The sequence below is a fragment of the Pteropus alecto genome, unplaced genomic scaffold (genome assembly GCF_000325575.1).
Source record: "Pteropus alecto unplaced genomic scaffold, ASM32557v1 scaffold103, whole genome shotgun sequence".
In the NCBI taxonomy this organism is placed as follows: Eukaryota; Metazoa; Chordata; class Mammalia; order Chiroptera; family Pteropodidae; genus Pteropus; species Pteropus alecto.
The window spans coordinates 5,486,282-5,498,153 of NW_006436288.1; the positions used below are offsets into that span (position 1 = coordinate 5,486,282).

Below are 11,872 nucleotides of genomic sequence, written 5' to 3' on the forward strand. Positions count from 1 at the left end.
AAAGAGAATAATAGGAAATGAAATAATTTCGTAAAAGTCTGGCCCTGTGGCTATAAGAGCAACACATTCAAATGGCAAGGTAAGACCCACCACGCTCTTCACCCCCACATAGAGCATTTTTTTTTAACGCTCACAGCACCTGGTAGTCCAAAGTGGTCTCCCATTCAAGTACTAACCAGGCCCGACCCCTGCTTAGCTTCCAAGATCAGACGAGATCGGACACGTTCGGGGTGGCATGACCATAGACTCATGTACAGCATTTTGCCCAGAGCCATCAGGATAATTAATCTTGTCTTTTCCAATCCTCCCAGCAAGAATGTTGAAAGGGAGGTACTGAGCTGATACCCTTCACGGTGAGCCCGACTGGTCTCTTTTCCTTACCGTCATTGATTGAAAACAGACTTTGAGACTTAGTGTTGGCAGAATACTAAGAATGACCCCCCAGCGAACCTTGCTCCTGTGTATACCCTCCCCTTTGAGTGCGGGCGGAAACTGTGATTATGAGGAGCCATCACTCCTATGATTAGGTTACATTACATGGAAGAGATTATCCGGGTGGGCCTAATCTCTCTGATGAGCCCTTTACAATCATGGAGATTTCTCTGCTGAGTAGCAGAAGGGGAGGTCAGAGATCTAAGGTTTGAAGTACTCTATGCCACACTGTTGCTGATTTGAAGATGGACAGGGCCACGTAAGAAGGAATTCAAGTGGCCTCCAGGAGCAGAGAGCAGCCTCTGATTGACAGCCAGCAGGAAAATGGGGCCCTTAGTCCCATAACTACAAGGACCTGAATTCTGCCAATAACCTGAATGAGCTTGAAAGAAAGCCTTCCTCAGAGCTTCCAAGAGCCCAGCCGAGCTGATACTTGGATTTTGGCTTTGTGATACGTGAAGCAGAGAACCCAGTCGAGGCTTCCAAGACGGCTCACCTACAGAACTGTGAGCAAGTAAATGAGATTATTGTTAAGCCACTAGGTTTACTAATACTAGTAATAGAATGCTGATGCATAGCTCAAACTTCAGTATTTAAGTTTTGGTGGGGAACTTAGTCAATCAGTTACCTATTGAATTCACTATAAAATTGTGCAAAGGAGAACGCGTTCCCCTATAACTCTAAAAAGGGCAGAGAGAGAAAGGGAACGTTCCCGAGTTTAGATGATTCTAATCTCAGAAAACAAGTAGGACCTTTTGCCCCAGAGGCAGGATGCCTGTTCACTGTGCTGCTGCTCCCGGCTGTACTGTTCACGTTGCTCACACTCAATACATTCTTCTATTTCTTTTCACCTTCTGAGTCGTACTGTGGGCATTTGATCCTTTCACCCTATGCTTTTAGGGCCCTGAAATTAATCAGAGGACACCCCCTGAGAAATTCTGCAGCACGTGGAGACAGGTATTACATTCAGCACCTGACAGCTAACCTTATTTGGGTCAGCTTGTCTTTATTGCCTAGTGCCTTTTAATTAAGAGATTAACCAAATTTTGAGTTATTACTATGACATTAATAATAGATTTTTCACTGGGATTACAGTGGGAGCTCACAACTCAGCACTTGCTCATGTCATTATATTCCAGCGACAGTGTTTATCTGTCCAAAAAAACAAATGGACTCAAATGATGACCACAATCTGTTTACAGCAGTGGTGACACTGACATTAAACATGTGTCTTAAATGATGCTAATGTGAATTAATTTCAAAAAACCTCCTCTAAGGTTTTTGTTCCTGGTTCTGTACTACCTATTATACAGGCTGTATGACACAGTTATAGCACAAAAAGGACACTCTATTAGTACTGCAGGGACACCCACAACTTCACCTCTTTTCAATAGTACCCGCTCTAGTAGAATGACAATGATCCCTCCATTTCTTTCATCCTACCAGGGACTAGCTCTTCAGCAAGGATAGTGGCACAAACCAGGCTGTGGTTCCTGCCGACAGCTTCCCCAACCATCTGCCATCCTCACACAAACTGCTCCCAGAGTTTCCTCATCTGATTGTAAAAAATGTTGGAAAATTACCCAGTCCTGTGCCTGGCCCTAAGGAGGCTCTCAAAATATGTTAGTTCCCTTTTCCTTCTTCCCATCCTACTAAGGGCTGTAAAAGAGGGGACGTGTGTTCAGGAAGTCCAACTACCATTTTAGTAGACTAAAATTAGACTGAATAAAAGGGAACCTGGACACAAGAAAAGAAAGCCTCTTTGTACAGAAACATAGCTTTTGAGTTGTTTATTAATGATATTAGGTTCAATGGAACTGGAATGATTAAAGAGTCGAATCTCTTGTCAGGCCAGAAGACAATGTGATTTCTTTAGAGAGAGGGCCATTAAAAGATACTTTCTCTACCAAATTCTTATTTTTGCTCTAGAGATTCCATACCACCTAAAACATCCTGCCTTTGTTAGCTGTTTCTGCTGTCTGCTGCGTTTTGCCTACAAAGATGACAAACAAATTTCACATTAATGAAGCCCAGTCTTGCTGGATGGGAAGGCTTCCAATGAGAAAGCCTTACATAGTTGCTCTGAAACTATGCTGGAGAATAATAGGGGTTATAACATGGCTTTAAAACTCCATGAATATATATCTCAATTAAATCAATCGGTCAATCTGAATTTTTGATGGTTCCCAATGGTGATTCCCTGTTGTAACAAGGAAACAGGCTCTTAATGTGGAAACAGATTTGGAAATTAGGGGAGAAATAAAAGGATTTTTTTTTTTTTTTTACCCCTAGTATCTAATTTATGTGAAATAATGGCATTTAAATAATCTATGCCAGTTTACTCAGCTTATTGGACCCTGGTGCCAATGAGGCCGGGGCTTGCCCCCAAGGGGCCAGGAGATTCAAACAGAGGCAAATTTTCTTCCATTGTCAACAACCCTAATCCTGCTTTGCCATCACAAAAAAATGAATTCTGTAAGTTCCCAAGGGATTTTAAGGAGGCAGTGTAGACAGAGCCTTTTCAACTCTCCTAGGCAAAGTGTGTCTGTATATGTTTTTAATGTATCAGAAGCATCATTTTTATATTCAAGGGATTGCTCTATCTTAAAAAATAAACTTGAGAAACTTAAGTGAATAATGTTGAAGCTCATATTCACAGCTAACATGCCTCTTGACAAAGGAGACTTGGACATGCAAGAGCCTGACATTTGTAAGAGCTTTAGATCCTGATTTCCTTCTAGGTCACAGGTCTCTCTTCCCTTGCCAACCTCATACATAATGCAATGGCATCCGCTTTTGGTGAAAGCGTGATTGATTTCTTCTCTTTCAAAAGCAATCATGAGAATGAAGCAATTAAACTTAATAACACACAGGAGAAAGAAAACAGCTCTGTTTGTGTTTCAGTCCAGCCTCAGGAAGATCATGTGGCTTTTGCATAATTTTAAAGAATTTTGTGACAGGAGTTATGTGGGTTTTTTGTATACTCTTAATTGAATCAGTCTATCCAAACAGCTCACAATTTATGAAGTTAAAGTGTTCTTAAGTAATTGAATAGGCATTTTTTTAGTAGGTATTAAAGGGCATTTCAAGTGAATAAGGACAGCATTGTAGACATAACTTATGACTTGGGCTCATCTTACAAATAGGCAAACATTAATGACCTAATGTCCTATTTCTCCCCCACTGATAGAGCAACAAATTATTATCATTCATGTCAAACAGCAAAGAGTAATAAATTTCCCAAAATATTCTCTTAAATTTTTAATTAACTTACTCCTTTTGTTTTTTTTAATAATCAACCTGCAGGTATACTCAGTTACTAATTCTTTCTTGTCCTTATTAATATGCCTATGTTATGCTTGTTATAAGAATATAGAGAATACTTGTTATATACTAACTGGAGCCAAATAAATAAAATCTACATTTAGTATCTGAATTTAATTTTTCACAAAGTTTTAGAAGTTTGAATTTGGAGTTTTCCTAGAAGGGAAACCCCTAAGTAATTCTTAACTCTGAGTTACTTTATGTCAATTTACCAGTAAATATAATCCATCCATTTAGGTAGAAAATAAAAAAATAATAAGTTATTTTGACCAGTCTAGAAAGTATGTAGTGGCGTTGGTGAGGATATGAAGCAATAGGACCTCTCGTTTATTGCTTGTGGGAATGTAAAATGGTACAGCCACTTTGAAAGATACTTTGGCAGTTCCTTACAAAACTAAACATACTCTTACCGTACGATCCAGCAATTATGCTCCTTGGTATTTATCAAAATGAATTGAAAATTTATGTCTACACAAAAATCTGCACGTGGATGTTTATAGCAGCTTTATTCATAGTTGTCAAAGCTTGAATGTAACCAGGATGTCCTTCAGTAGGTAAATGGATAAATAAACTGTGGTCCATTCAGATAATGGAATGAGATTTAGCACTAAAAAGAAATGAGCTTTCAGGCCACGAGAGAACATGGAAAAATTTTAAATGCGTACTATTAAGGGAAAGAAGCAAATCTGAAAAGGCTACCTATAGTATGATTCTAATTGCATGACATTCTAGAAAAGGCAACACTGCAGAGACAGTAAAAAGGTATGTTTCCCAGGGGTTAGAGGTGGGAGGGAAGTATGAATGTGCAGAGTACAGAGGATTTTAGGGCAGTGAAACTATAATGGTGCATACATGTCCTTGTCCAAATCCATGGAATGTACAATGCCAAGTGTGATGCCTAATGTAATACAAACATGAATTAAGACAACATATCTGCCTTTAAAAATCTCACAGCCTTGTAAGGAGACAGATGCATAAATAACAACAAAAATGCTCCTGGGCTAACAGAATGATAGGTCGTGCTATGGTGGAAGTATGTCCTGAGTAGAGAAAGATCCAAAGAGAAGATTTTTTTCCTATGGGATGGAGAAGACAAGGAAAAGTTATCCTAGAGGAAATATCAGTGGGGTTTGGGACAGGATGATGATCCGGGTTATATTTCCCTTTGCTGCAACCAGATACCAATGAAATGATTCCTAGTATTATCTCTTTTTAACTCCCTAAAAAATGTGTAATTGAGTGGGAATAAGAAAGTAAGTATACCAATTGATATTTTACTTGCTCTTCTGACAAGCTTAGTACGAGGTCCAAATAATCAATGAAAATATTAGAATAGTCTATTCTTCAAACATTTATTCTGTATCTATTAGGGAGCAAATGATAGACTGGAAGAGAAGACATTTTGGTCAAGCTCATGAACTAGATAATCAGCTCATGCTTCAACCTCCAGCTTTTCTTATTTTATATTCTGTCCCTAGGTGATCTTGTGAACATCCCTAATCAGAGATATCTGGAATACCTCTGTCACCAGTGTTCCAGGCACCCTGAGCATATCACTGTCTCAAATAAGTATCTCCAGCTGTTTGCTTGACATCTTCATTTGAATGTCTCAAAAACACCTTTAATATAACGTGATAAAAACCGAATTCACACACTTTCACTCTAAACCTAGTCTTCCTCCAGTTTTTCATCATAATTAGTATCGCTGTCTTTCCAGTTGCACAGACACACCCCAAGGAGCTGTTCCTGACATGCCTCTCCCTGTTCGACAATCCAAGCCACCTCCCACACCTGCTATCCTATCTTCATAGTCCTCAAGTATATGTTCTCTTTCTCTCTCTCTTGCTGCATTTCCTAGATCAAGCTACCATCAACACTCACTTTGGTTTGTCTTCCCTCAGGCCATTTTCCACCCTGCAGAGTGATATTTTCAAAAGTAGAAACCTGAGCGTATCTTTCCACTTAAAACCTGTGGTATCATAAAAAATAAAGCTTTGTCTAGTTTCTGGCACACAGCTTCTAAAGCTTTAGGAATCTCTAAAGTGATAAGAATGTCTTTTGGATGCTATTGAGATGACTGATGGTTGGGGGCTCCTGCACAGTTTCAGGATGGGGCTGTTCACCAGAAAGACCAAACCATTTGATTCGAGGATTAGAACTTTTAACTCCACTCCTCGACCGCTAGAGAGGGGAGAGGAAGGCCTGAGATTGAATTCAATCCCAATTGGCCAATAATTTAATCAGTTATGTCTACACAATGAAACCTCCATAAATAATGAGATTTGAAGAGCTTCCAAATTAGCGAACATACCAAGGTGCTAGGAGAGTGGCTTGCCCACCCAGAGAGGGTATAGAACCTCCAAGCTCCTTCCACCATACCTTGCCCTGGGCATCTCTTTTATTTGGCTGTTCCTGAGTTCTGTCTTTTATAATAAATCAGTCATAGTAAGTAAAGTATTTTCCTGAGTTCTCTGAGTCATTCTAGCAAATTATCAAACCTGAGGACGGGGTGGTAGCAACCCCCAATTTCTGGTTAGTCAGTCGGAAGTAAGGGCAGCCCGACTTGAAATTGGCATCTGAGGCTGACAGTAGTTTTGTGGGACTGAGCCCTTTAACCTGTGGGATCTGACGCTATTTTCAGGTAGAGAGTGTCAGGAGTGAGCAGAATTTTTGCACACCCAGTTGGTGTCAGACAGTCAGGGAAGTGGTGTTGGAAAAGACACCAGGTATTTGGTGCCAGGAAGGGGAAAACATCTCATTTGGTGTCAGAAGTATTGTGAGTAAAAACTGCTCAAAACCCTTCAAGGGTTCCCATTGCTTTTGAGCCAAAGACCGAAATTCCTTAAGGTCCCACAAAGTCCTGCCTGCTCTTTGGTTCACGCATACCTCTTCAGCCTTATTGTGAGCCTTTTTTTTGGCTCCAGTGTTCCAGACACCCTGAGCATGCCTCCTCGACCACCCTTTTCTTCAGATCTTGGCTCAATGACTATTTCCTGAGAGATTTGTCTTCAACACCCTCCCCACGATATACACTAAGACTAGATCTGTTGACGCGTTTCGTGTCAAATCACCTTGTATTTCCTATCAGAGCAATTATCACAGTTCATAATTATAAATTTGGATAATTATTTATTAATATCTGCCTCCCCATTAGAATGGAAGCTCCCATAGCATAGGGACCGTGTTTGTTTTGTTCATCTTTGTAGCACAGCTCTTAGGATTGTGCTTAAGATAGTGATGAAAAAGTAATAAATATTAAATTAATAGTGTTTTATAGTGTACTGAATAAAGGGCTGTTAATTATTTTTCACAAGAGTATGAGGTTTGCCCTTTTAAGATGCTAGAATGAAAAACGGGGCCATTATGCCATTTTCTAAAAGCCCAAGGGAAAAGATAAATCTCCCTACAAAAAGGCTTCATGGGTTAACTAAAACATCATGTCATTTGCTTTGACTGAAATGATACATGTCAATATGGTATCTCTGATTATCCTACCGATTATAAGATTTCTCTACCTTTGACTAAAGATCAAATTAATGGATACATGCAGTTTTATAGATAAAATGAGATGTAGCAAGGAATACTGGAAATTACGTAGAATCAGTTTAATAGTTTTTACTCTAATAGGGCTATAAAGATTAAAAATTAAATAATACGTTTAAAATTCAAGGTTCGGTAACTAGTGGTGAATACAGCCTAATGGTTAAGGCCTCTGAAGCCATATCACTTATAATTCCTAGCTTTCCAGCTGTATGACTTTGAACAGATTACTTAACTTCTCTGTGACTCACGTTATACATCTCAGTTTATAAAATAAAGATGACATAAATTCCCTCACAGTATGGCTGTAAGGAATTAAAGTATATAAAACATTTAGAATAGTGGCTGACATACAGTTGTGCTAAATAAGTTAGCTATTGTTAGTACTAGTAGGTATTCAGCAAACAGTAGTTCTGCTTGCATAATAAATATTAGGTTTTATTACCTGTTCAAAATTTTGTGTCAGTTCAGGAAAAATAATGTAAATCATTCTAAAAGAGAGTCACCAGATAGAAGATACATCTCATTTATAAATTTTTTTTAAAAATTGTTTTACACAATAGAAATAATCATTTGAAAGTTCAAAAGCACGTACTAAAATAAAGCAAGATCTGAGTCATAAGGTAACGAAATGGCTAAAGTACCTAGTCATAAACTTAACAAAATATTACTGAAGAAAGAGAGACATACCATATTTCTAAATAAAAATATAGCAGCTGTCCCATAAAATCAGTCTATAAAGCCAATGTAAGTCCTCATCATTTCTCATAAGAATTCTTTATGTAAATTGAAAAGCTAATTCTAAAATTCATTCGGTAGAATAAATAACAATGAATAGAAAAGCAATTCTAGAGAAGGAAGACTAGTTAAGAAGGTTCATCCCATTAGATATTGAAGCCTAGTCTGGTACAATAATCATTAAAACCATAAAGATATCGATATTGGGTATAAGAAAATATAGCCACCAAGGAGAACATCATCCAGAAAGAAGGACTCTTTCAAAAGGATAAAGAAAAGATGGACAAAAAAATATTGAAGGATAAATAGTTATCTCTTTCTCACATGTCTGTTTATGGCTCCATAACTCATTTCTTTTTAATGCTAAATAACATTCCATTGTCTGGATGGATCACAGTTTCTTTATCTATCCACCTACTGAAGGACCTCTTGGTTGTTTCCTAGTTTGTACAATTATGAATTAAGTTGCTATGAATATAAAATTGAAAGAAAAATAGTTATCTCTTTCTCACACTGTTCCCTTAAAATAAACTCCAAATAGATTAACCACCAAAAAGTTAAAATCTCACAGAGCAGAAAGTATAAATTACCCATAAGAAAAATTTTAAATGAAAACTGAGATAACATTTTTGGAGCCTATCAGATTGGCAAAGATCCAAATATTTGATAAACACTTTTTTGTAAGACTGAAAAACAGACACAGAAACTCTCATATTTTGCTAGTAAGAGTATAAATTGGTACAACCTCTATAGAGGAAATTTGGTGGCACCTATAAAAATTACAGAGGCACATTTACCCTAAAAACATACATGTACACATGTGAAATGACATACATTGAAACAGTATAGTTTGTAATGACTGCAAAAGATTAGAAAAAAACTAAAATGTTCATTGCCAGGAAGTTGGTAATATAAATCATGGCACATCAAAAGTGTTGATATAAGAAACATCCAAAACATATACAGAATTTTTATGAGTTTGAGCTAAACTGATAATATATGCTGGGGAGCAAGATATCAAATGCTCCAGGGAGAATAACAGTTTTGCAGTTTATTTTATGCCTTTGAAATTAAGGAGGCAATGTAAGGAAGATTACATAAAGGAGAGAAAAAGCAAGGCAAGATAGTTAAGATTATTTGCTCTCTTGAGAGTAGTTACCTTTTAGAAGGAGGGATCTGAAGAGGCATTTCATAGGTATGTTAACCTAGATGCACAGAAACAATAGAAAGGGCTTGCTTAAGGCAAAGATAAGCCTTTTGCTAAAAAGTTATATGCCTGGGATGTGACAACCCACTTTGACAGACCCAGTTAGGAATTTGTGATTTATTACAGCACTCCTTTTCTGTCCACAATAGCATAGAGCTACCAAATGGACTGAAAAAACTGAAAATACTGATGCAGAAATAGCTCCAAGATATACATATTGCCTTATTTTTTTTGGTTAAATTTTAAGTAGACTTCACTTTTTAGAGCAGTTTTAGGTTTACAGAAAAATCGAGTGAAAAATACCGTTCCTGTATACTTATACTCCCTAACCCCACACATGCACAGCCTTCCCCACTAACCAGCACCAGAGGGGTACATTTGTTACAGTCAATGAACCTACATTAACACATCACTGTCACCCAAAGTCCATAGTTTACATAAAGGTTCACTCCTGGCATTGTACATTCTCTGGATTTAGACAAATAAACAATGACATGTATCCGCCATTATCATATACAGAATGGTTCCACTGCCTTAAGATCCTCTGTGCTCTGTCTATTTATTTCTCAATCCTCCAACCCCTGGGAAACACTCATCTTTTTACTGTCTCCATAGTTTTGCCTTTCCTAGAATGTCCCAAAGTTGAAATCACACAGTTCGTAGCCTTTTCAGATTTGCTTCTTTCCCTTAGTAATATCCATTTAATTTTCCTCCATGTCTTTTCAGTTTTATAGCTTATTTCCTTTTAGTACTAAATAATATTTCATTGTCTGGATGTAGCACAGTCTATTTATCCATCCACCTACAGAAGGACATCTTGGTTGTTTCCAAGTCTGAGAAAATTATGAATAAAGTCGATATAAAGATGCATATGCAAGTTTTTGTGTGGGTATAAGTTTTCAACATATTTGGATAAAGACCAAGCAGCATGGTACTGTATTGTATCGTAAAAGTATGTTTAGTTTTGTAAGAAACTAAGAAACTGTCTTTTAAAGTGGCTGTACCATTTCACATTACCAACAATGAAGGAAAGTTCTGTTGCTCTACATTTTTATCAGCAGTTAGTATTGTCGGTGTTTTGGATTTTGGTCATTCCATTTGGTGTTTGTTTTAATTTGCAGTTCCCTAATGACATATGAGTTGAACATCTTTTCATATGCTTACTTGCCATCTATATTCTTTTCTGGTGAGATGTCCAAGTCTTTTATACACTTTTTCATCAGGTTGTTCATTTTCTTATTGTGAGGGTTTTTTCCCCTGACACCAAGTATCTAGCGTCCTTTCCAACACAAATCAATTCTCTAGTTCTCAGACACTAACCAAGTCTCCAACAAATCAATTATTTCTGGCATTATCTACCTGGAGTCAGTCCCAGATCTCAAAAGTTTTCCTCCACTTTAGATAACTCCAAATGAGGTACCCAGCTACTCATACTTTTGTTTGAACAACTACAAATTCAGGAGTTCCCATGAATACCTCTCAGGTTCAATAGTTTGCCAGAAGGGCTTTCAGAATTATGTCTTTTACAAATATTTTCTCCTAGTCTGTGTCTTGTTTTTTCATTCTTTTTGCAGTGGCTTTCATTGAGCAGACATTTTTTATTTTAATAAGAAGAGTTTATTTTTTTATTTTTTATTTTAATAAGAAGAGTTTATTATTTTTTTCATGGGTCATGCCTCTGGTGTATCTCAAAAGACATCACCATACCCAAAATCATCTAAGTTTTCTCTTTCCTATGTCATCTTCTAGGAATTTGGTACTTTTGCCTTTTACATTTAGGTATGTAATCCATAATTTTTGTGAAGGGTATAAGGTCTGTGTCTAGATTCTTTTCATGTGGATATGCAGTTGTTCCAGCCTTTGCTCCTTTGTCAAATTACATATATATGTGTGTATGTGTGTGTATATGTATATACACATATACACATATATGTATATATATATTTAGTTCATGAAAAAGTGGGACACAAATTAATATTTCGTTATGCTGCGCTTTGTATAAAAATAAAAATTGAGATTTAGAGAATACATATATGTAGTTACTTAAATATTCATAAAATGTCCATTAAAGAATAAAATTCAACCAAGTAAGTTTGAAGATCTTGTTGGCTTTATTAAGTGATTCCTGAGTCAAACAGCATCCCATTTAGCAACTAGAAAGGCACTCTGAGGAGCTGTACAAAATGGAAGAGTTTTATTAGCAGCAAGAGGGTGAGACTGAGAAGAGTGGATTATCTTGGCAAGGGCACCTTCCTTTAGGGGAAGGAAGAGGGCTTATCAGGTAGATGACCTCACTAGTGCTGACCAGGAAATTCCAGGCCTATCCTTTTAAATATTCCACTCTTGGGAGAGTCTGCAACTGCAATTAGGTTAATTATTAAGTTTTAATTTAGTGATGTGGCTTAGCAAAAGTGACTCCATTTTTACCTGTTGTTTCTTTCTTTTTTAAAAAACATATCTCAGGAAAAAAGTTACATCCCTCACAGCAACAACAATGAAAAATAAACACAAACTTAAAATAGTAGCTGCTTTGCAAAGGCAAATTGGGCAGCTGAGGGGTAAGAGTGAGAGGACTTTTCCTATGTACTCTTTCTCAATTTGGATTAATGTGAGTAAATTACCTATACTGTC

General features: G+C 37.2%; 1 pseudogene; it reads right to left on the reverse strand.

The window, feature by feature from the left end:
* Window positions 1-127: 127 nt before the first annotated feature.
* LOC112480369 lies at window positions 128-247 on the reverse strand (annotated as a pseudogene).
* Window positions 248-11,872: the final 11,625 nt, after the last annotated feature.